This window comes from Scyliorhinus torazame, chromosome 9, assembly GCF_047496885.1.
Source record: "Scyliorhinus torazame isolate Kashiwa2021f chromosome 9, sScyTor2.1, whole genome shotgun sequence".
NCBI classification, from domain to species: Eukaryota; Metazoa; Chordata; class Chondrichthyes; order Carcharhiniformes; family Scyliorhinidae; genus Scyliorhinus; species Scyliorhinus torazame.
The window spans coordinates 57,093,107-57,118,971 of NC_092715.1; the positions used below are offsets into that span (position 1 = coordinate 57,093,107).

At 48.0% G+C, this 25,865-nt stretch overlaps 1 long non-coding RNA gene across 1 annotated transcript in view; it reads right to left on the reverse strand.

Annotated features, from left to right (window-relative positions):
* The window catches only part of LOC140429989 (uncharacterized), a 168,061-nt gene extending 143,096 nt beyond the window's left edge, over nt 1–24,965 (reverse strand). The window contains exons 1-2 of the long non-coding RNA XR_011949255.1: nt 24,705–24,965; nt 20,226–20,329 (exon numbers count right to left, since the gene is read on the reverse strand). This is a non-coding gene — a long non-coding RNA (uncharacterized lncRNA). The remainder of the gene's footprint in view (nt 1–20,225; nt 20,330–24,704) is intronic.
* Nucleotides 24,966–25,865: the final 900 nt, after the last annotated feature.

The window sequence follows — 25,865 nt, forward strand, 5'->3', positions numbered from 1 at the left end:
TTCTAGGGATGTAGAGGAAAGGTTGGCGAGGATGATCCTGGATAAGAGCGAAAGTAACAGGGTAGTTATTATGGGAGACTTTAACTTTCCAAATATTGACTGGAAAAGATATAGTTCGAGTACATTAGATGGGTCGTTTTTTGGACAGTGTGTGCAGGAGGGTTTCCTGACACAATATGTTGACAGGCCAACAAGAGGCGAGGCCACGTTGGATTTGGTTTTGGGTAATGAACCTGGCCAGGTGTTGGATTTGGAGGTAGGAGAGCACTTTGGGGACAGTGACCACAATTCGGTGACGTTTACGTTAGTGATGGAAAGGGATAAGTATACACCGCAGGGCAAGAGTTATAGCTGGGGGAAGGGCAATTATGATGCCATTAGACGTGACTTGGGGGGGATAAGGTGGAGAAGTAGGCTGCAAGTGTTGGGCACACTGGATAAGTGGAGCTTGTTCAAGGATCAGCTACTGCGTGTTCTTGATAAGGACATACCGGTCAGGCAGGGAGGAAGGCGTAGAGAGAGGGAACCATGGTTTACCAAAGAAGTGGAATCTCTTGTTAAAAGGAAGAAGGAGGCCTATGTGAAGATGAGGTGTGAAGTTTCAGTTGGGGTGTTGGATAGTTACAAGGTAGCGAGGAAGGATCTAAAGAGAGAGCTAAGACGAGCAAGGAGGGGACATGAGAAGTATTTGGCAGGTAGGATCAAGGAAAACCCAAAAGCTTTCTATAGGTATGTCAGGAATAAGCGAATGACTAGGGTAAGAGTAGGACCAGTCATAGACAGGGATGGGAAGTTGTGTGTGGAGTCTGAAGAGATAGGCGAGATACTAAATGAATATTTTTCGTCAGCATTCACTCAGGAAAAAGATAATGTTGTGGAGGAGAATGCTGAGACCCAGGCTATTAGAATAGATGGCATTGAGGTACGTAGGGAAGTGGTGTTGGCAATTCTGGACAGGTTGAAAATAGATAAGTCCCCGGGTCCTGATGGGGTTTATCCTAGGATTCTCTGGGAGGCCAGGGAAGAGATTGCTGGATCTGTGGCTTTGATTTTTATGTCATCATTGGCTACAGGAATAGTGCCAGAGGACTGGAGAATAGTAAATGTGGTCCCTTTGTTCAAAAAGGGGAGCAGAGACAACCCCGGCAACTATAGACCGGTGAGCCTCACGTCTGTAGTGGGTAAAGTCTTGGAGGGGATTATAAGAGACAAGATTTATAATCATCTAGATAGGAATAATATGACCAGGGATAGTCAGCATGGCTTTGTAAAGGGTAGGTCATGCCTCACAAACCTTATCGAGTTCTTTGAGAAGGTGACTGAACAGGTAGACGAGGGTAGAGCAGTTGATGTGGTGTATTTGGATTTCAGTAAAGCGTTTGATAAGGTTCCCCATGGTAGGCTATTGCAGAAAATACGGAGGCTGGGATTGAGGGTGATTTAGAGATGTGGATCAGAAATTGGCTAGCTGAAAGAAGACAGAGGGTGGTGGTTGATGGGAAATGTTCAGAATGGAGTTCAGTTACAAGTGGAGTACCACAAGGATCTGTTCTGGGGCCGTTGCTGTTTGTCATTTTTATCAATGACCTAGAGGAAGGCGCAGGAGGGTAGGTGAGTAAATTTGCAGACGATACTAAAGTCGGTGGTGTTGTCGATAGTGTGGAAGGATGTAGCAGGTTACAGAGGGATATAGATAAGCTGCAGAGCTGGGCTGAGAGGTGGCAAATGGAGTTTAATGTAGAGAAGTGTGAGGTGATTGACTTTGGAAGGAATAACAGGAATGCGGAATATTTGGCTAATGGTAAAGTTCTTGGAAGTGTGGATGAGCAGAGGGATCTAGGTGTCCATGTACATAGATCCCTGAAAGTTGCCACTCAGGTTGATAGGGTTGTGAAGAAGGCCTATGGAATGTTGGCCTTTATTGGTAGAGGGATTGCGTTCCAGAGTCAGGAGGTCATGTTGCAGCTGTACAAAACTCTGGTACGGCCGCATTTGGAGTATTGCGTACAGTTCTGGTCACCGCATTATAGGAAGGACGTGGAGGCTTTGGAGTGGGTGCAGAGGAAATTTACCAGTATGTTGCCTGGTATGGAGGGAAAATCTTATGAGGAAAGGCTGATGGACTTGAGGTTGTTTTCGTTGGAGAGAAGAAGGTTAAGAGGAGACTTAATAGAGGTATACAAAATGATCAGGGGGTTAGATAGGGTGGACAGTGAGAGCCTACTCCCGGGAATGGAAATGGCTGGCACGAGGGGACATAGCTTTAAACTGAGGGGTAATAGATATAGGACAGAGGTCAGAGGTAGGTTTTTTACGCAAAGAGTGGTGAGGCCGTGGAATGCCCTACCTGCAACAGTAGTGAACTCGCCAACATTGAGGGCATTTAAAAGTTCATTGGATAAGCATATGGATGATAATGGCATAGTGTAGGTTAGATGGCTTTTGTTTCGGTGCAACATCGTGGGCCGAAGGGCCTGTACTGCGCTGTATCGTTCTATGTTCTATGTTCTAAAACAAAATGGCGGCGACCAGGGACAAAGGGGAGCTGCAGGAGTTCATTAAGCGCTGCTTCGAGGAGCAGCGCGAGGAGATGCGCAAGGAGATGTTGGCGCCTATGCTTTCGGCAATTGAAGGACTCGGGATCACCCAGAAGGCCCACGAAGCTAAGATCCAGGAGGTACAGAAAAGAGTCAGTCAGAACGAGGACGGGCTCGTGGGCCTGGCGGTGAGAGTGGAGCAGAACGAGGCGCTACACAAGAGGTGGGCGGGAAGACTTGAAGACCTGGAGAACAGGTCGAGGAGAAAGAATCTGCGAATCCTGGGTCTCCCTGAGGGAGTGGAGGAGGCTGATGCCGGGGCATACGTGAGCACGATGCTCGAGGTGATGATGGGCACGAAGGCCCCTTCGAGGCCGCTGGAGTTGGACGGGGCACATCGGGTGCTGGCGAAGAAGCCCCAGGCAAATGAGCCGCCAAGGGCGATGGTGGTGAGGTTCCACCGGTTCACGGACAGAGAGTGGGGCCTGAGATGGGCCAAGAAGGAGCGGAGCAGTAAGTGGGACAATGCAGAGATCCGAATATACCCGGACTGGAGCACGGAGGTTGCAAAGCGGAGAGCAGGTTTCAACCGGGCCAAAGCGGCGTTGTACCGGAAAGAAGTGAAATTCGGAATGCTGCAGCCAGCGCGACTGTGGGTCACATACAAGGGCCAACACTATTACTTCGAAACGCCTGAAGAGGCGTGGACCTTTGTACAAGCCGAAAAGTTGGACTCTAACTGAGGGTTTGTGAGGGTGGGGGGGATGTTTTGGGGTTTGATGTGTGATGGTTGTTGTATATAGGGGGTCAATCACGCGCAGGAAATGTTACATGGGCTGGGGGAGAGAGACAAGGCCGCGACAGGAGCTGCGCCAGAGGGGGCGGAGCGGGCTTTGGAAAGGCGGGAAGGGGAATGAAGGAATGCATATGGATTGGGAGACTCCCACGCAGGGAGGTCAATGAGACGGCGGGGGAAGCCGGGGTCAGCAGGCATCAGCTGACTTACGGGAGTGACATGGGGGGAGCAAAAAAGCTAGACAGGGGTCTAGCTGGGGGGAGGGGAGGGGGGGAAAGGGTTGCTGCTGCACTGGCCGAAAGGGAATGGGACACAGAAGAGGTGGTCGGGACGGGGGTCCCCCCTCTGGGGGACTGGAGGGTGAGGGAGGCGTGGACACGGGACTGGCCCAGAAAAGGAGATGGCTAGTCGGCGGGGCGTGGGGGGGGTGAGAGCCCCTCCAATCCGGCTGATAACGTGGAATGTGAGGGGCCTGAATGGGCCGGTGAAGAGGGCTCGAGTGTTCGTGCACTTAAAGGGACTGAAGGCGGACGTGGCCATGCTCCGAGAGACGCACCTGAAGGTGGTGGACCAGGTCAGGCTAAGAAAGGGATGGGTAGGACAGGTATTCCACTCGGGACTGGACGCAAAGAATAGAGGGGTGGCAATATTGGTGGGAAAGCGGGTGTCATTTGAGGCCAAGACTATTGTAGCAGACAATGGAGGGCGATATGTAATGGTGAGCGATAGGCTGCAAGGGACGTGGGTGGTGTTGGTAAACGTATACGCCCCGAACTGGGATGATGCAGGATTCATGAAGCGCATGTTGGGGCGCATTCCGGACCTGGAGATAGGAGGCCTGATAATGGGAGGGGACTTCAATACAGTGTTGGATCCAGCACTGGACCGCTCCAAATCAAGGACTGGAAAGAGGCCGGCGGTGGCCAAGGTACTTAGGGGGTTTATGGATCAGATGGGGGGAGTGGACCCATGGCGGTTTGCAAGGCTGCAGGCCAGGGAATTTTCTTTCTTCTCCCATGTACACAAAGCCTACTCCCGGATAGATTTCTTTGTTCTGGGTAGGGCGCTCATCCCGAGGGTGGAGGGGACGGAGTATTCGGCTATAGCCGTTTCGGACCATGCCCCGCACTGGGTGGAACTGGAGCTGGGAGAGGAGAGGGACCAACGCCCATTGTGGTGGCTGGATGTGGGACTGCTGGCGGACGAGGTGGTGGGTGGGAAGGCGAGGGGGTGTATCGAAAGGTACTTGGAGGCCAACGACAACGGGTGGGTGGGGGTGGTATGGGAGGCATTGAAGGCGGTGATCAGGTGAGAGCTAATTTCCATTAGGGCTCATAGGGAGAAGACAGAGGGTATGGAAAGGGAGAGGTTAGTGAGGGAGATTTTGAGAGTGGACAGGAGATACGCAGAGGCCCCGGAGGAATGATTACTTGGGGAAAGACGACGGCTCCAGACGGAGTTTGACCTGTTGACCACAGGGAAGGCGGAGGTACAGTGGAGGAAAGCGCAGGGGGCTACCTACGAGTATGGGGAAAAGGCTAGTCGGATGCTGGCACACCAGCTCCGTAAGAGGATGGCAGCGAGGGAAATAGGGGGAGTCAAAGATGGAAGGGGAGCCACGGTTCGGAGTGCGACGAAAATAAACGAGGTATTCAAGGCCTTTTATGAAGAGCTGTACAGATCCCAGCCCCCAGCGGGGGAAGAGGGGATGAGACGATTCCTAGATCAGCTGAGATTCCCGAGGGTGGAGGAGCAAGAGGTGGCTGGTTTGGGGGCACCAATTGGGTTGGAGGAGCTGAGCAAGGGTTTGGGGAGCATGCAGGCGGGGAAGGCCCCGGGACCGGAGGGATTCCTGGTAGAGTTCTACAGGAAGTACGCAGACCTGTTGGCCCCGCTACTGGTGAGGACCTTTAATGAGGCAAGAGAGGAGGGGACCCTGCCCCCGACAATGTCGGAAGCGACAATTTCTTTGATCCTAAAGCGGGACAAGGACCCACTGCAATGTGGATCGTACAGGCCGATCTCGCTCCTCAATGTGGATGCAAAGTTGCCGGCAAAAGTGCTGGCCACGAGGATCGAGGACTGTGTCCCGGGGGTGATCCACGAGGGCCAGACGGGATTTGTAAAGGGCAGGCAACTAAACACCAATGTGCGGCGGCTCTTAAACGTGATAATGATGCCATCGGAGGAGGGAGAGGCGGAGATAGTGGCAGCTATGGACGCGGAGAAGGCCTTTGACCGAGTAGTGTGGGAGTACCTCTGGGAGGTGCTGCGTAGGTTTGGGTTAGGGGTAGGGTTTATCAATTGGGTTAAGCTCCTTTACAGAGCCCCGATGGCGAGTGTAGTGACGAACCGGCGGAGGTCGGAGGACTTTCGACTGGACCGAGGGACGAGGCAGGGGTGCCCCCTGTCCCCCCTGTTGTTCGCATTGGCGATCGAACCATTGGCCATGTCATTGAGGGAGTCTAATAAATGGAGGGGGGTGGTCCGAGGGGGGGAAGAGCATCGGGTGTCGCTATATGCGGATGACCTGTTGCTGTACGTGGCGGATCCAATGGAGGGGATGGTGGAGGTCATGCAGACTCTAAGGGAGTTTGGGGAGTTTTCGGGCTATAAGCTCAATGTAGGGTAGAGTGAGCTCTTTGTATTACAGGCGGGGGACCAAGAAAGAGGGATAGGGGACCTACTGCTGAGGAGGGCGGAGGGGATCTTTTGGTATCTGGGGATCCAGATAGCCAGGAGTTGGGGGACCCTACATAAACTGAATCTGATGAGGTTGGTGGAGCAAATGGAGGAGGATTTCAAAAGATAGGACATGTTACCGCTCTCGCTGGCGGGTAGAGTGCAGTCGGTCAAAATGGTGGTCCTTCCGAGGTTTCTGTTTGTGTTTCAGTGCCTTCCCATCTTGATCACTAAGGCCTTTTTTAAGAGAGTAGGCAGGAGTAGTATGGGGTTTGTGTGGGCGAATAAGACCCTGAGAGTAAGGAGAGGGTTCCTGGAACGAGTAGGGACCGAGGAGGGTTGGCGCTGCCAAACCTGGGGACCTACTACTGGGCAGCAAATGTGGCGATGATCCGCAAGTGGGTTATGGAGGGAGAGGGGGCGGCATGGAAGAGGATGGAGATGGCGTCCTGTAAAGGAACGAGCCTGGGGGCGTTGGTGACGGCACCGCTGCCGCTCTCGCCGACAAAGTATACCACGAGCCCGGTGGTGGCGGCAACGCTAAGGATCTGGGGCCAGTGGAGACGGCACCGGGGTGCAATGGGAGCATCGGTGTGGTCCCCGATCAGGGGTAACCACCGGTTTGTCCCGGGGAAGATGGACGGGGGGTTCCAGAGCTGGCATCGGACGGGGATTGGAAGAATGGAGGACCTGTTCATCGACGGGACGTTTGCGAGCCTAGGGGCACTGGAGGAGAAGTTCGAGTTACCCCCGGGAAATGCCTTTCGATATATGCTGATGAGGGCTTTTGTGAGGCAACAGGTGAGGGAATTCCCGTTGCTCCCGGCACAAGAAGTTCAAGATAGGGTGATCTCGGGTGTATGGGTCAGGGAGGGCAAGGTGTCGGAAATACACCAGGAGTTGAAAGAAGAGGGGGAAGCGCTGGTAGAAGAGTTAAAGGGTAAATGGGAGGAGGAACTGGCGGAGGAGATCGAGGAAGGTCTGTGGGCTGATGCCCTAGGTAGGGTTAATTCCTCCTCCTCGTGTGCCAGGTCAGCCTGATAAAATTTAAAGTCGTCCACAGAGCGCACTTGACGGGGACGAGGTTGAGTTGGTTCTTTGGGGTAGAGGACAGATGTGGAAGGTGCTCAGGGAGCCCGGCGAACCATGCCCATATGTTTTGGTCATGCCCGGCACTGGAGGGGTTCTGGAGAGGAGTGGCGGGAGCAATATTTCAGGTGGTGAAAGTCCGGGTCAAGCCAAGTTGGGGGCTAGCAATATTTGGGGTATCGGACGAGCCGGGAGTGCAGGAGGCGAAAGAGGCCGGCATTCTGGCCTTTGCGTCCCCAGTAGCCCGGCGAAGGATCTTGCTAATGTGGAAGGAGGCAAAGCCCCCCAGCCTGGAGGCCTGGATAAATGATATGGCAGGGTTCATAAAGTTGGAGAGGATTAAGTTTGCCTTGAGAGGGTCTGTGCAGGGGTTCTACAGGCGGTGGCAACCGTTCCTAGACTATCTCGCGGAGCGTTAGGGGAAGGTCGGTCAGCAGCAGCAGCAACCTTTGGGGTGGGACGGACGGTGGAGGGGATGTCCTGGGAGGGGGGGGGGCGAGGGGGGGAGAAAGGGGGGACTGCCTGGGAGGGTGGATGAGCAAGAGATAACATGAAGGGTTGGGGAAACTGGCATGTACGGGTGAGGGCCAGTGTACAAAGCTGTGTAAATATATCATTTTGCCATGTATATATCTTGCTCTGCGCGATTTCTCATTTTTTTTTTTGTTACGGGGGGGGGGGGGGGGGGGTGTTATTGTTTGTAAGGGAGAAAAATTGTGTTAAAAAACTTTAATAAATATATATTTTTTTTAAAGAAAGGGACAGAAAACTCAATTGAGGGTAGAAATGGCATGTCAGGGTCATTCCTAGCACCAGCACCAGGGAATCACTTGAGTTTTCCTGCTGTGGGAACACTAAGTCTCCAATCAGGAGAATCACACCCATAATCTGTGGGGAAATATTTCTTCCTCCTTCAAGTTAACTTTCACTTAAAGGAAATCTCTTTGGAATAACTAGTGTTTTGGGGGGCTAAAATCTCTGCTTTTTGAAGATGGTAAATGTTTCCTTAATTGCCATCTACAAATAATAATTTTCCATCCAGGTCATAAAATAACCACTTCAAGCTAATCTGGAAAAAAACCTTTCCCACGATGTTGCACCGAAACAAACGCCATCTAACCTACACTATGCCATTATCATCCATATGTTTATCCAATAAACTTTTAAATGCCCTCAATGTTGGCGAGTTCACTACTGTAGCAGGTAGGGCATTCCACGGCCTCACTACTCTTTGCGTAAAGAACCTACCTCTGACCTCTGTCCTATATCTATTACCCCTCAGTTTAAAGTTATGTCCCCTCGTGCCAGCCATTTCCATCCACGGGAGAAGGCTCTCACTGTCCACCCTATCTAACCCCCTGATCATTTTGTATGCCTCTATTAAGTCTCCTCTTAACCTTCTTCTCTCCAACGAAAACAACCTCAAGTCCATCAGCCTTTCCTCATAAGATTTTCCCTCCATACCAGGCAACATCCTGGTAAATCTCCTCTGCACCCGCTCCAAAGCCTCCACGTCCTTCCTATAATGCGGTGACCAGAACTGTACGCAATACTCCTAATGCGGCCGTACCAGAGTTCTGTACAGCTGCAACATGACCTCCTGACTCCAGAACTCAATCCCTCTACCAATAAAGGCCAACACTCCATAGGCCTTCTTCACAACCCTATCAACCTGGGTGGCAACTTTCAGGGATCTATGTACATGGACACCTAGATCCCTCTGCTCATCCACACTTCCAAGAACTTTACCATTAGCCAAATATTCCGCATTCCTGTTATTCCTTCCAAAGTCAATCACCTCACACTTCTCTACATTAAACTCCATTTGCCACCTCTCAGCCCAGCTCTGCAGCTTATCTATATCCCTCTGTAACCTGCTACATCCTTCCACACTATCGACAGCACCACCGACTTTAGTATCGTCTGCAAATTTAGTCACCCACCCTTCTGCGCCTTCCTCTAGGTCATTGATAAAAATGACAAACAGCAACGGCCCCAGAACAGATCCTTGTGGTACTCCACTTGTAACTGAACTCCATTCTGAACATTTCCCATCAACCACCACCCTCTGTCTTCTTTCAGCTAGCCAATTTCTGATCCACATCTCTAAATCACCCTCAATCCCAGCCTTCGTATTTTCTGCAATAGCCTACCGTGGGGAACCTTATCAAACGCTTTACTGAAATCCATATACACCACATCAACTGCTCTACCCTCGTCTACCTGTTCAGTCACCTTCTCAAAGAACTCAATAAGGTTTGTGAGGCATGACCTACCCTTCACAAAGCCATGCTGACTATCCCTGATCATATTATTCCTATCTAGATGATTATAAATCTTGTCTCTTATAATCCCCTCCAAGACTTTACCCACTCCAGACGTGAGGCTCACCGGTCTATAGTTGCCGGGGTTGTCTCTGCTTCCCTTTTTGAACAAAGGGACCACATTTGCTATCCTACAGTCCTCTGGCACTATTCCTGTAGCCAATGATGACATACAAATCAAAGCCAAAGGTCCAGCAATCTCTTCCCTGGCCTCCCAGAGAATCCTAGGATAAACCCCATCAGGACCCGGGAACTTATCTATTTTCAGCCTGTCCAGAATTGCCAACACCTCTTCCCTACGTACCTCAATGCCATCTATTCTAATAGCCTGGGTCTCAGCATTCTCCTCCACAACATTATCTTTTTCCTGAGTGAATACTGACGAAAAATATTCATTTAGTATCTCGCCTATCTCTTCAGACTCCACACACAACTTCCCATCCCTGTCCTTGACTGGTCCTACTCCTTCCCTAGTCATTCGCTTATTCCTGACATACCTATAGAAAGCTTTTGGGATTTCCTTGATCCTACCTGCCAAATACTTCTCATGTCCCCTCCTTGCTCGTCTTAGCTCTCTCTTTAGATCCTTCCTCGCTACCTTGTAACTATCCATCGCCCCAACTGAAACTTCACACCTCATCTTCACATAGGCCTCCTTCTTCCTCTTAACAAGAGATTCCACTTCTTTGGTAAACCACGGTTCCCTCGCTCGACGCCTTCCTCCCTGCCTGACCGGTACATACTTATCAAGAACACGCAGTAGCTGATCCTTGAACAAGCTCCACTTATCCAGTGTGCCCAACACTTGCAGCCTACTTCTCCACCTTATCCCCCCCAAGTCACGTCTAATGGCATCATAATTGCCCTTCCCCCAGCTATAACTCTTGCCCTGCGGTGTATAATTATCCCTTTCCATCATTAACGTAAATGTCACCGAATTGTGGTCACTGTCCCCAAAGTGCTCTCCTACCTCCAAATCCAACACCTGGCCTGGTTCATTACCCAAAACCAAATCCAACGTGGCCTCGCCTCTTGTTGGCCTGTCAACATATTGTGTCAGGAAACCCTCCTGCACACACTGTACAAAAAACGACCCATCTAATGTACTCGAACTATATCTTTTCCAGTCAATATTTGGAAAGTTAAAGTCTCCCATAATAACTACCCTGTTACTTTCGCTCTTATCCAGGATCATCCTCGCCATCCTTTCCTCTACATCCCTAGAACTATTTGGAGGCCTATAGAAGACTCCCAACAGGGTGACCTCTCCTTTCATGTTTCTAACCTCAGCCCATACTACCTCGGAAGATGAGTCCCCATCTAGCATCCTCTGCGCCACCGTAATACTGCTCTTGACTAGCAGCGCCACACCTCCCCCTCTTTTGCCTCCTTCTCTGAGCTTACTAAAACACCTAAACCCCGGAACCTGCAACATCCACTCCTGTCCCTGAACTATCCATGTCTCCGAAATGGCCACAACATCGAAGTCCCAGGTACCAACCCATGCTGCCAGTTCCCCTACCTTATTTCGTATACTCCTGGCATTGAAGTAGACACACTTCAAACCACCTACCTGAACACTGGCCCCCTCCTGCGACGTCAAATCTTTGCTCCTGACCTCTATACTCTCATTCTCCCTTACCCTAAAACTACAATCCAGGTTCCCATGCCCCTGCTGCATTAGTTTAAACCCCCCCAAAGAGCACTAACAAATCTCCCCCCCAGGATATTTGTGCCCCTCAGGTTCAGATGTAGACCATCCTGTCTGTAGAGTCCCACCTTCCCCAGAAAGTGCCCCAGTTATCCAGAAATCTGAATCCCTCCCGCCTGCACCATCCCTGTAGCCACGTGTTTAATTGCTCTCTCTCCCTATTCCTCATCTCACTATCACGTGGCACGGGCAACAACCCAGAGATAACAACTCTGTTTATTCTAGTTCTGAGCTTCCATCCTAGCTCCCTGAAAGCCTGCCTGACATCCTTATCCCCTTTCCTACCTATGTCGTTAGTGCCAATGTGGACCACGACTTGGGGCTGCTCCCCCTCCCCCCTAAGGACCCAGAAAACACGATCCGAGACATCACGTACCCTTGCACCTGGGAGGCAACATACCAAACGTGAGTCTCTCACGCTCCCACAAAATCTCCTATCTGTGCCCCTGACTATCGAGTCCCCAATTACTAATGCTCTGCTCCTCTCCCCCCTTCCCTTCTGAGCAACAGGGACAGACTCCGTGCCAGAGGCCCGTACCCCATGGCTTACCCCTGGTAAGTCCCCCCCCCACCCCCCACAAGTATCCAAAGCGGTATACTTGTTTCTCAGGGGAACGACCGCAGGGGATCCCTGCACTGCCTGCGTCTTCCCAGTCCCTCTTACAGTTACCCATCTATCTCCAATCTTTGGTGTAACTAATTCCCTGAAGCTGCTATCTATGACCCCCTCTGCCTCCCGAATGATCCGAAGTTCTTCCAACTCCAGCTCCAGTTCCCTAACTCGATCTTGGAGGAGCTGGAGATGGCAGCACTTCCTGCAGGTAAAATCAGCAGGGACACTAACGGCATCCCTCACCTCAAACATCCTGCAGGAGGAACATTGCACTCCCTTCCCTGCCATCCCTCTAACTTTCTACCAAGATCTGGCTAACAACTAAATTAAATTAAAAAAAAAAAATAATAATAAAATATGGTACTTACCTCACACCAATATGTTTTATTATTAGGTTAGAGGAGGAGGGCGGGTGGGAGACAGTACACGTGTAGTGTCTCGGGTTTCCTCTCCACCAGAATTTATTGGTGAGGGTCTTCCCAGAAGTCCGCGGGTCGAACTTCCTGTTCCCGTCTTAAACACTAAAAATTTTTTAAAGACAGCAAAGAGGGACCGAAAACGGGACCAGGTAAGTGTTTACCGCTGAAATTGACTAGCCTGCTCCTGTGAAGGTCTCCCAGAAATCACTAACGCACCGCTCCTGCTGAAATCGACTGGCCTGCTCCTGCAAAGACAAGTGTTTTTAAAGGAGAAACTTACCTCCCAGAAATCACTTGCGCACTGCTCCCGCTGAAATTGACTAGCCTGCTCCGCTCCCGCTGAAATCGACTGGCCTGCTCCTGCAGAGACAAAGTGTTTTTAAAGGAGAAACTTACCTCCCAGAAATCACTTGCGCACTGCTCCCGCTGAAATTGACTAGCCTGCTCCGCTCCCGCTGAAATCGACTGGCCTGCTCCTGCAGAGACAAAGTGTTTTTAAAGGAGAAACTTACCTCCCAGAAATCACTAACGCTCCGCTCCCGCTGAAATCGACTGGCCTGCTCCGCTCCCGCTGAAATCGACTGGCCTGCTCCTGCAAAGACAAGTGTTTTTAAAGGAGAAACTCACCTCCCAGAAATCACTTGCGCACTGCTCCCGCTGAAATTGACTAGCCTGCTCCGCTCCCGCTGAAATCGACTGGCCTGCCCCTGCAAAGACAAGTGTTTTTAAAGGAGAAACTTACCTCCCAGAAATCACTTGCGCACTGCTCCCGCTGAAATTGACTAGCCTGCTCCGCTCCCGCTGAAATCGACTGGCCTGCCCCTGCAAAGACAAGTGTTTATATAGGAGAAACTTACCTCCCAGAAATCACTTGCGCACTGCTCCCGCTGAAATTGACTAGCCTGCTCCGCTCCCGCTGAAATCGACTGGCCTGCTCCTGCAGAGACAAGTGTTTTTAAAGGAGAAACTAACCTCCCAGAAATCACTTGCGCACTGCTCCCGCTGAAATTGACTAGCCTGCTCCACTCCCGCTGAAATCGACTGGCCTGCTCCTGCAAAGACAAGTGTTTTTAAAGGAGAAACTTACCTCCCAGAAATCACTTGCGCACTGCTCCCGCTGAAATTGACTAGCCTGCTCCGCTCCCGCTGAAATCGACTGGTCTGCTCCTGCAAAGACAAAGTGTTTTTAAAGGAGAAACTTACCTCCCAGAAATCACTTGCGCACTGCTCCCGCTGAAATTGACTAGCCTGCTCCGCTCCCGCTGAAATCGACTGGTCTGCTCCTGCAAAGATAAGTGTTTTTAAAGGAGAAACTTACCTCCCAGAAATCACTTGCGCACTGCTCCCGCTGAAATTGACTAGCCTGCTCCGCTCCCGCTGAAATCGACTGGCCTGCTCCTGCAAAGACAAGTGTTTTTAAAGGAGAAACTTACCTCCCAGAAATCACTTGCGAACTGCTCCCGCTGAAATTGACTAGCCTGCTCCGCTCCCGCTGAAATTGACTGGCCTGCTCCTGCAAAGACAAAGTGTTTTTAAAGGAGAAACTTACCTCCCAGAAATCACTTGCACACTGCTCCCGCTGAAATTGACTAGCCTGCTCCGCTCCCGCTGAAATCGACTGGCCTGCTCCTGCAAAGACAAGTGTTTTTAAAGGAGAAACTTACCTCCCAGAAATCACTTGCGCACTGCTCCCGCTGAAATTGACTCGCCTGCTCCGCTCCCGCTGAATTTCTTGGTCATTGTCTTCATCAAAACCCTTTGCAACTTTAGCATCACATCTCGTCTATGCTTTCTTTGCTTTGATGATAAAGTTCCAGTATCTTGAGACTGGTTGGAATGAGAATATCTCATCCCTACCATTATCCCAGTAAACCTATACCATACATTCCCTGTCCTTTCTATAACAAAACTGCTTTCGTGAGCGAATGTTTTTTACACTTTTATCACTACTTTAATCTTGTAATCCTTGCTCCTACTTTGACTTTTGCTTCTGGGATTTTTATTCAAATCATTATCCTATAACCCATACCCGCAGGATCATTAATAAATCGCACAGCAAGAGAATATTCAACACAAAGAGAGCATCAATTGTTGAGTGAAAATATATTCTGTTCTTTTTTCACAGACCGTGCTGCCAGTAGGATTCTGAAGGGGATGAATTCACGGTGTTAACAGTCGCTGATTCCTATGCTACATATATGAAGAATTGCTCTCTGTCCTAAATCAAGCACAGTGATGCATTTAGGCTTGAGCTGTCGGGGAAAGGCAAATTTCCAAATGGTTTAATTAGAATAGAAAATTGAGTGATTACCAAAATTCATGAAAATATTATCTTTAATCAGAGACATCTGCCAAATCGCAGAGAGTCACTGATTACAATGCAAAAAAGTGACCTCAAAGCTGCTAATTCTTTCCCACTCGCGCTGTACTGGTCGAGGAATGTCAAAAGGGAAGAGTTGAAAATCTTCAGAAAAAGAAAGGGCGATTATTGCGCAGCTAAAAATCTTTATAATGTGACATTGGGAAACCTCTCCTTTTACTTTCATCCAGCTGGTTGTAGTCTCTGAAAGAGTGTAATTTTTCTAATGATTTAAAGCCTTCTTTTAAATCCATTTTAAACCTATTTGCTTATAAATTTGTATCTGGACATGACATCCGAGGGGAGTTCGTCATATTTCAGCACAATGAGGCTTGGAAGCTGTTTTGAATCACTCCGAACATCTGGATTTCTCCTCACCCTAAATACTTTCCACTTCAAAAAATCTTTGTGTTTTAGAAAGAGCGTCATTTGTTTCAATTCTGTGGTTCTCAGCTTTTTATTCTGTATTTGCATGCAATGTGAGTGAGGATGGGGTTCGGAATATACATAGAATAGGCCTGTTTCTTACTTATCGCATGATGCACACAATTTCGTGATGGAAGGAGAATTGGTGTTAATGAGTGTTTGTGAGAGACACTTGCTAACAAGCCTGGTTTAATGCGAATGACTAGAATTTGTTGTCAGTTGCGATTTCCATGTTTTAAAAAAAAAAAATTTCAGCAGATTTGTGCATCGTAGGCAGTTTGTTGCACCTCTCTAATTGCCCCTGGGAAGGTAGTGATGAGGAACCTTCTTCAACTCCAGCAGTCCAACGCCCGATTGTTCGTAAACAGTGCTGTTAGGGAGGGAGTTCCAGGGTTTGGACTTGCCGACAGTGAAGTAACGACAAATACATTTACAAGTCACGATGGTGTGTGACTTGGAGGGGAACTTAGAGGTAGGGGTGTTCCCATCCTGACTTGTGCCTTGTAGGTGGTGGACAGGTTTTGGGGAGACAGGAGGCGAGTTACCCAACACAGGATTCCCAGCCTCTGATCTGTTATTATAGGCCATGGACTTGGAAGGTGCTGTCGAAGACAGCTTGGCGCGTTGTTGCAGTGCGTCTTATACATGGTACGCACTGTTGCTATTGTGCGCCAGTGATGGAGGGAGTGAATGTTTGTAGATGGGGTGCCCATCAAGAGGGCTGCTTTGTCCTGAATGGCCTTGAGCTTCTGAAGTCTTGTTGGTGCTACACTCATCCAGGCACATGGGGAATATTCCATCACACTCCTGACTTGGGCCTTGTAGATGGTGGACAGGTTTTGGGGAGTAAGGAGGCGAGTTACTCAACACAGGGTTCCCAGCCTCACCTGTTATTATAGCCATGGCATCTATATGGCTGCTCCAGTTCAGTTTCTGACATTTCACAAGGAGTGCTGCTGAAACCTTCATCCTTGCCTCTATTATCTGTAGATTTGACTATTCCAATGCTCTCCTGGTTATCCTCCCATCCAATCACAAATTGGCATATAATTATTTGGACAGGTTACCTAGGAGGTATCTCCATCTCTAAATCATTCAGTCACTTGGAGGAGAAGCCCATGGAGCTAGTGGCCATTTGTTCTGTTTTTGGCCTGTCTGTATAATGGTGTTTAGCATCGTGTTTCTGCCAGCTTAAGTAGCATTGCATAACACAGGCATAGCTTTTAATTATCTTCCTCTCTCTCCACAATCGTAAAAGAGACCAGTGTGCTTTCAACTCTACATGGTAACCATTATTGCTAACATCCATCTCCATTAGGTTGTCCATCTTCATTCCAATCATCGACTGTCTTCTACTGGAAAACCACAGAACCAGTAGAAAAGCCATTCAGCCCATCGTGTCTGCGCTGGCCAAAATGGAGAAAAAAAGAAACGAGCCGCTCATTTTAATCCCATTTTCCAGCACCTGTACCGGAACCTCACAGATCCAGCAATTCAGATGCAGAATCAAGGTATCTTTAAAATGAGTGGAGCGTTTCAGCTTCAACCACCAACCTAGGCCGTGAATTCCGAATGCCCAACACCCATTGAGTAAAAAATATTTTCCTCATGCCCCTCCAATCACCTTAAATCTATGCCCCACGGTAATTGATCCTCAGCTGGGGTAACAGGTTTATCCTGTCTACCCGTCTAGGCCCCTCATCATTTTTCCAAACTTACTTCGGTCACCCCTCAGCCTCCTCTTTTCTAAGGAAAAAAGCCCCCCAGCCTATCCAATCTCTCCTCATGTCTGCAATTTTAACACCTGGCAACATTCTTGTAAATCTCCTCTGCATCCTCTCCAGCGCAACTATGTCCTTCCTGTAATGTGGTAACCAGAACTGTGCACAAAATTCCAGTTGTGGTCTAATCAGCGTTTTACAATTCCACCATTGTATCCCTGCTTTTGTATTCAATACCATGACTAATAAAGGAAAACATTCCATATGCTTTCTTGATCACTTTGTCCACCTGCCCTGCCACCTTCAAGGACCTGTGGATTTGCACTCTCTCATTTCTTCAACCCCTCTCAATATCTTTCTGTTTCTTGTGGAGTCCCTTGGTTTGCCCTTTCCAAAAGCATTGCCTCATACTTTTCCAGATTGAAAACCTTTTGCCACCTCTCTGGCCACTCAACCAAATCATGAACATAATTCTTGGGTTGACAGCTATCCTCTTCACTATCCGCTACATCGCCAATTTTTGTGCCATCTTCAAATTTCCCAATCATGCCTCCCACATTTAAATCTAAATCATTAATATATACAACAAACAGCAAGGGCCCCAACACTGAGCCCTGTGGAACACCACTGGAAAACGCTTTTGACTCAGAAAAGCATCCACCGAGCATTACCCTTTGTTCCCTGTCATTGATGCAATTTTGGTTCCAACCTGCCACCTTCCCTTCTATCCCATGAGAGCTCACTTTTCTGACCAGTCTGCCATGTGGGACCTTGTCAAATGACTGAAATCCATGTAGACAACATCCACTGCACCACCCTTATCAATTTTCCTCGTTACTTCCTCAATTCTATTAAGTTAGTAAGACATGTTAACAAAACCATGCTGATGATCCCTGATCAATCCGTGCCTTTCTAAGCGACAGTTTATCCTGTCTCTCAGAATTGTTTCCAATAATCTGCCCACCACTGAAGTCAGACTGACTGGCGGGTAGCTTCCTGGCTTATCCATTGCCTCCTTTCTAAATAATGGTACAACATTTGCAGACCTCTGTGATCTCGCCTGTGTCTAGTGACGATTGGAAAATGATCCCCAGGACATCCATTATATCCTTCCGGGCTTCCTTCAACAGCCTGGGATATAATCCATCTGGCCCTGGTTATTTATCCACCTTTAAGAATGCCAATCCCTCTAATACCTCCAATAAAGCAATATGTTTATTGTATCTAATATTTCACACTGCTCTTCTTGAACTAGAATGTCTGCATCATCCCTCTCCTCAGTGAAGACTCATTGAGATCAGTCCCCACATCTTCTGAATTAACCCACAACTCTTACACTTCCTCTTGACACCTACCAGCTTGTCTCCTCCCACTCCTCTCCTTGCTGACCTCCCATTTGCTCCCCTCCATAAAACTCAACTTTCCAAAACTCTGTCACGAGTATCTTGTGCTGCACTTAACTGATTAGCATCACTCTTATTGGCTTTCCATCTCCCCAACAGTCAATTCAAAGTCTAACGGTAACTCGGCATGGCTTTGATCTACCCTACATAGAATCATATAGACAGAGTGCAGAATTTTATCCTCCTCTGCCAATGGGTTCTGAAGGCGAAGTGCCACCCACCTGCCGTTGCCCCCATTGCAATTATACAGGAGTGGAGTTGGGTGGCACAGCTGCCAGTACGCCAATTGAGACCCTTAAGTAGGCCCTTAATTCAGACTTAAGGGCCTAATCCCACTGCTGCCAGAACCGCATCCTGTTGCTGCAAGAATTTAACCAGAGGCGATAGCCCGGCAGGTTTCCTGGGTTCGGGGTGGTAGCATCCCTCCTTAACAGGTCCCTGTGGGTCCACTGGAGGCCTCCCCTCAAAGTTCTCCCCTCCTCAGGGTGCTGTCTTCTCATTGATCTCTCAAACTCCAGTCCCCCCAACCCCTTCACCCCTCCTACAACAGTGCCTGCCATCTTGGGTTCATACTAACTCTCTGCAGAGTAATGCAGTCAGTCCCTCTTCCCCAATCTTCCCATATACTCATACAAGTTTATCTCCTATCCAATTTCCTTTTGCAATCAATGTCTCCAGTTTCCACCAGCCTTTATATTTATTTTGGGCGCGATTCAGTGGCCTCGTTTCGCTTGAGCAAGAACACGACGAGGCTGGTGAATAATGGGAGAGGCCAAAAACGAGAATCGCACCGGGCGCCAAACCTTTTGCCGCCTGGCTTAACCCTCATCCCGGACGGTGCCCATAGGGTTCACCTCAGAGCAGAGGGACAGCTGAACTGAGCGCTAGCTGCCCCTGCATCATCTGGCTCTGCCAGCCCTGGCGGCTCCCCAATGTCTGCACCATAGTGTTGATGCCCTCGGCGATGCTCTCAGAGATTGGACCATGCGCTGTTGTGCCTCGGCAATGCACATCTGCAACTGGGACAAACTCCACAGCACCTCAGCCATTCCCATCTGAGACCGGAACGTGACCCGCAGCACCTCATCAAGGTCCGCCTGGTACTGGGTCACGTCCCTCAGCAAGTCGGACAGTCTGCCGAGGCCCTCAGCCATGGCCGTTATCGACTGCGCCATGCCTTGGACACCTAATGCTGCTAATGTCATGCACCAGGCTCTCCACTGCGATCACCACCCGAGGTATGGCCTCGGTGCCATACATTGCCACACACTGGGACTCCTCCAATCGGCTGTGGACCTGCTGGAGTGTCGCTGACATCTCCCTCTGAACCCTAACGTCTGCATCAGCTCCGGGTAAACCTGTTCCAGAGGCTCAGCAGCTGACTGGGACCCACAGCGTCAGCGCCTCACAGTTGCGGATGCACATCAGGTAGAGACAGTAACACAGAGGCAGGACAACAGTCGGAGGTCCTGGGATCCAACAGCCCTCTGACTGCTGTCCCCTCCAGAATGTGCCCCAGATGCCTGTCCACGAACATTGCCCATCAAGGTGCGTATCTCTGCACTGCTGGAGGGTGGGAATGACAGCTGTGACGCATCGATGGCTGCATCGTCTGAGCTCTCCTCAGCGGTGTTCTCCTGGGAGGTGTGTTCTTTGTGTTCCATATTTCAGGATGGATGACGTAGTGTTCACAAAGACCACAAAATAGCTTTAACTTAAACAAAGCTATCAATTTATTAACACTACTAACTTGGATTTGACACGTACTCCTTAAGAATACACAGTTGATTAATAACATTTAAACTACACTCATCTACAGCTAATCTCACTGCTGATATAAACTATGATCTGCACTCACTTACACTATCTCTATTTCTGACTCTCTCTAGCTAACCCCTGCACATACTCTCCCACAAGGTTTGGCATCACTGCTTTATATAGTTGTAACTGTAGCTCCTTCTAGTGGCTACTCTTGACACTTCATTAACCCTTGCAGTTCTTCCAGTTATGATAATACCACAGCAGGCAGAGGGGTTGGGGGGGGCAGCTCCGAATGTGCTGGTGCATCTGCTGGAGATCCTGTGGGAGAATGGACGTGTGGTCAGTGGGACGGATGGGTCAGTGTATATGGCATTAACAACTCACGTTTGACAGGTCCTCCAGGTGGGGCATGGTGGATCCTTACTTCTGCAGCGTGTGCCGACCTCTGCGTTAGTGACAGCTCTGTCCTTGGCCACTCCCATCTCCTCCTTGCCAAGAAAACACATGTAGGTGAAGAAAAGAATGGAACCAAGGCATACTGGAAATGGCAGCACAGAATGGGTAGAGGTGCTAGGGATTCGCTGGTTTCCTATTGGATAGGTAAGAGTAAAATTCAATGATGGCAGTCCCACCGATCAGGAAAATGGAGGAAAGGCATTAGAGGAGGATTATGTGGCCGACATGTCAACGAAAGCAAGGCAAGGAGGCGAGGAAAGGGAAAAGCACAATAATCTTAGCTACCAGATAATGTTGTTTGTGGCTTTGGTTTGGGGCTGTTTTGACACATTAACAAGTTGTTTACCATCCTTCCAACGCACCACAAGATTGTCCCTCCCATTCTCTCTGTCCATGAGTGTGAAAGAGCACAGATTTTGGAGGAGTCATGTTCAAGGAATATGGTGGGCAAAATGAGGCTTGTGATGAGGTGATAGTTTACAGAGTGAAAGGCGTCTCAGCAGAGGCAGCTAAATGGATAGTCTCAAGCTGGGCCTTTGAACTTTTAGTTTTTGCTGGAAGTGAAGGTAGAGTTGCGATGAAAGGGTGTGGAGAAGTTAAGTAGGGGGTAAACTTTGCTCTTTGGGACAGTCATGGAGCAGTGGATGCTTTTGGCAGAGAAAAGTGATGTTCCATCACACTTAATGTGATTCACTGATAATAGATATTAGGATATGGTAGCACATGAGTTATGCTAATGGACTACTGGAGACAGGAAAATGATAAAATGCATGCATACACATTCATACAGATTAGAATGAGAATTGAGTCCAAAGTAAGTTTTTTTAAAAATATGCGAAACAGTCCTTGACTCATGAGGAGGAGATGACTGAACGTTGCGATTCAAGATTCTCATAGTGCTGACTTCTCAGGTGAATAGTGCCATGGGAGTGTCTTATCACATGGCTTCAGTGATGTCATTTCGTGGGTGGAGCTGAGCTGTGGCTGTGAGGTTTGTTTTACTTTCGCTTTCAGTTTTTGGACTTGTGGACTCAGACAGAAAAAAGAAGTGATTTGGCCTGTCTCTTTCTCTTTTCATTTTCATCCAGAAATAAACAGGTTGTGACTACCTGCTTTAGTAACTTAAAAGATATATTCAGGGAAAGCCAGTCCTATTCAAGTGAGAATGCAGACTACTGGGCCACATCTTTGAAAAGAGGTTTTTAGTGTATGGGATTTTGTTCTTGAATTGGAACAGTTAAGAGGGAATTCATTGCTGTAGCTATGGGGTGTCTTTATGGTTGTAATTGATAAAAATCCTTGCTGTGGTTGAAATATATGTTAACTAAGTTCTTAGAATAAAGCTTATTTTGATTAAATTGTCTAGGAGGACTGTTGAATCACACCTGAAGGGAAGGCTCTTGTGCTCATCCTAGCCAAATTCAACATAAATGTTGTAGGTCAGGTGGACTTCATAGTATACGTTGGACTCGCTAGGTCCTGGCCCATAACAATAGTTAGTTTTGATATTCCAGTAGCACTGACTTCAGCAGGCGAATAGTCGGTTCTGCAGTTTGCCGAAGAGGTTTCACTGTTTCCGTTCCAGCTATGGTCTTTGCTGACTTGGCTGACTTCAACAATCAGAGACTTATATCATTGCAAAAATGTTTGCAGGGGTATTGCTGCTGGCTGGCTTCTTTTTTGGTGTCACACGTGTTCTGAAATGCTCATACCGATATACAGATGTAAGCGCACACGAACACGCACGCACAAACACACACACGCACACAACAGCCTTTCAGCTGGCTTTTATCCCAGTCTTTGTATATTCCTGAAAGGCAAAATCCATAAATCTGTCTGGATGTTATGAACAGGATACCTCAATGAGATGATATGCATCTCTCATGATCTCCCATTGTCTCCATCGGAGATGACAATTTGTTTCTGCATGCTTTAGAAGTGTCTTTGTCTGGAAATAGGGTGAGATTCCATTGTCTCTCACAGTATCACCCACCAGCAATTCCGCCAGTGACTGACTTTACATCCTCAGCCATCTTCGCTTCTCTGTCCATTTTTAAAAAAAAACTTTGAGTTCTTATTTAAAGTTCAATATTTTCAGACGTAATTCGGTGTTTTTTCTTCATTGTTATGAGAGCAGCAATATAGTGATCACGCACCAACATTAGGATAGAATCCAGAACAGGAACAGATAGGTCAGCTTAGAGTGAAAAGTGCCAGCAGAGCAGCAGCAGTGACACAGAGGCTGTTTTAGCAGAGAACAGGGTCTCATTGGAAAGTAGCAAGAAAGGTGAAGGTCACAGTAAAGGCCAGAAGCCAACAGAAAAATGAATGTACAGATGTTGGGATGTTGAAAACAAACAGTGCACCCTTTGTAAGTCCATGAAACTACAGTATACAAGTACCTTGTGTTGGTAGTGTGCGTATGGAAACCCAACTTCCAAACTTCCAAGATTTATGTGCAACATTGGAAGCAGAAGCCAGTGCCAATAGCCAAGTCTTCCCTAAAACAATATGAGCATGGATGTGCATGTGTGATCGAACTATAAATTTCACAGCACAGAGGGAGACCATTCAGCAACTAGAGTTTGTGCTGGGTCTCTGAAAGAGCCATTCACTTAGCCCCATTCCCCTCCCATTTATGTGTAGCCTTTCATAGAGATGAAAGGTTCTCTGAGTCCTTTAATACTGCCTCAATGAGGCTGTACAAGGTTATGAAGAAACTCAATGTGACATGCATTCAATGGCTCTATACTTTGAGGATGTAGTCTTACTCTTTTTCTCAATTTGCCTGTTTGAAACAAGATGGTGTTTGCGTCAATACCATTCAGTATTTCATGGCTTTTAGTCAGTGATTGTTGCCATAAAATTCAGTGTGGGTTGGGCCCCTTTCTCTTGGTGCTGTTCCAGCCAGGAAGTTGCTTTACCCCAAAATATGATCAATGGGAATCCTTGAAAGAACAGGTTAAAATTTACAGTGTCCAGACTCATGCCAAGAGACCTCCACCACCGAGAAGCATAAAGACAAGAGTAAACACCACATATCATCCTGACTCAGCTATATCACCGTTCGTTAATTTTTTCTGGATCAAAATCATGGGACTCTCTTTCTAACAGCACTCTGATTGCACCTACACCAGATGAACAGCAGTGGAGCAGGAAGATGGCCCACCATCACCTTCTTGAGGGCAACTAAGGATGGACAACAAGTGATGGATTGTCAGCGATGCTCGCATCCCAAGGAGGAACTAAATGCTGTTGAGCCCGAGGGGACAGAGAAGGAAGGCGTTGCTTGGACAACAACGAAGGAGGAAGGGAAGAAAGAATTTGTTGGTGGTGAGGCAGAGGAAAGTAAAATAGGGAAGAGAAGTGGAAAATGCGTTGTAGTAAAGGTGAGATAAATGGTCTTGTCAGGGAAAAGGATGATGATGAATAAAGGGGCCATGAAGTGGGGGACAATGTGGAAGAAAATTAGGGTGATGGTTTAGGATGGAAGAGTGTGAGAAGCTAGAATGGTGGGTAGGAGTAAAAAATCCCTATTGACTGAGAGGACTCAAGCACATTCGTGTGAACTGGGAGGAAAAGAGTGACATCTTGAACTGAGGGGGTTGCAGGTGCGAAAGAGTGGCAGCATTAACTGAGAGGTGGAAACACAACACGATATTCAACAGGCTTTGGAGAAGGTTAAGATAAAGGAGGAGGGGGCGACATTGATGAGCTCCAGCTGGAATGTAGGGTGAAGGAAGAATTGCAGGTAACATTGAAGAGGAAAAGATTGGACTGTGGGAGGAAACGAGAACACCTGGAGGAAACCCACGCAGACATGGAGTGAGCGTACAAACGTCACACAGACAGTGACCGGATTTAAACCCGGGTCCCTGGCATTGTGAGGCAGCAGTGCTAACCACTGTGCCACCATGCTGCCTTTCTTCTGGGATTAGCAAGGCCATCATTAAAAATGGCCTAGGATTTCAATCTGGACCTGAAAGAGGCAGAAGATTTGTTGCAAATCTAGATCCTGACCCAAAAATCCACCTCCCCCTCTGGTATTCTTCATTCCTGCCCTCTCCAAACTGGAATGTCAAGGCTGTAATCAGTGTTATTCTTCAGCTGTCAGCATTTTCTGGTGACGGCGTCAAGCTATTTTTCAAGCTACATTGGTGAGTTATATTTTTCTCCAATTTTCAAGTTTGGCAAGTTTGCATTAATTCACTTGCTCTCCTCTTCCAAATCATTTTTGACATTTCTTTTCAAACGAGGATGCCTCCCCTTAGTTTGAACAAAAACAATCCCCATTCCACAATGTGGTGAGCTTTCCAGGAAACTGCACAATGCATGCTCGACAATCAAACTATCTCTGACCGAAGGCACGGAATATTTAAGAAATGAAAAGCTGTTTGGAAAACTTACTCTATTTGACGCAATGTAAACAAATCCTTACTTTGACACATTCTCAGTCCGTGGAGAGACAAAATTGGAACTCTTGGCTTTAAAAGAAAAAGGTGCTAAAAGATGGATTCAAATGCACATGTAACTCATGATTAATATCTTCAACTGACTTTTTCCCCCCTATATTTTAGTCAATGCATTCATTACTGGCCTGTGAATGATCTCTTCAGATAATATTCAATTCAAAGTAACATCTGAGCAGTAATTAAGAATAATGCCCTTTTGTTTTGATTACATGTTGAAAAGCTTTGGCTCTAACCCCCTCCAGGAGACATCCAGTCTGCCACAGTAGTCTAACAAGAGCTCACTTCACTAACCGAGGCATCCATTCGCCAATTATAAATGGACTTAACTTGTTAAGCCCTCCAGTCAGTTAGAGCAGTACAGCTGAAAGTACTCAATTGTGCAGTGAACTGATTCTCAGAATTCAGCCAGCACATATTTGATCTTTCAGACACAATGAACTGGAACAGAATTCTTGGCACAGAGGGCTGGTTCTGGCTCACACTAAAGAGAAATCTGAAACCAGTGATTTTCCATTGCAAGGGGAAAGTGATAATTGATGTTGACCCCCACATGGTGCGAATTTAATCAAGCACATGGGATGTTTTCAGATTAGTTATGCGATATGTTGTGTATGAGTTCGTTGTCACACAAATGGATTCAGGAGAAGAAGAAGAGAATTTTGCTTGTTTGGTCACATCCTCTCTGAATACTATGTATACCATGACAGATTCTAGCTGTTCCTTAAATTAGTTCAGTGCTATGGTTTCCATCACCTTTTTTTGCAACCTGTCCCAGTTCTAAATTGTAAAGAAATACTTTCCTCATTACTGATCTGAATTTGCTCTTCCCAATCCTGCCCTGTTGTCCGATGTCCTTATGTGTGGAATATGTTGTTCCAGATTTATGTCCTCTGACATTAAGTATGAACTATGATATTTGCTTAGCTTTGTCTGGTCCCTTCTCAGGCATCATGGGCAGAATTTTGCTGGCCCCGTTTCAGAGGGCAGGTAAGAGTCAACCGCATTGCAGTGGGTCTGGAGTCACATGTAGGCCAGGTCAGGTAAGGCAGATTTCTTTCCCTAAAGGTCATTAGTGACCCAGATGGGGTTTTTATGT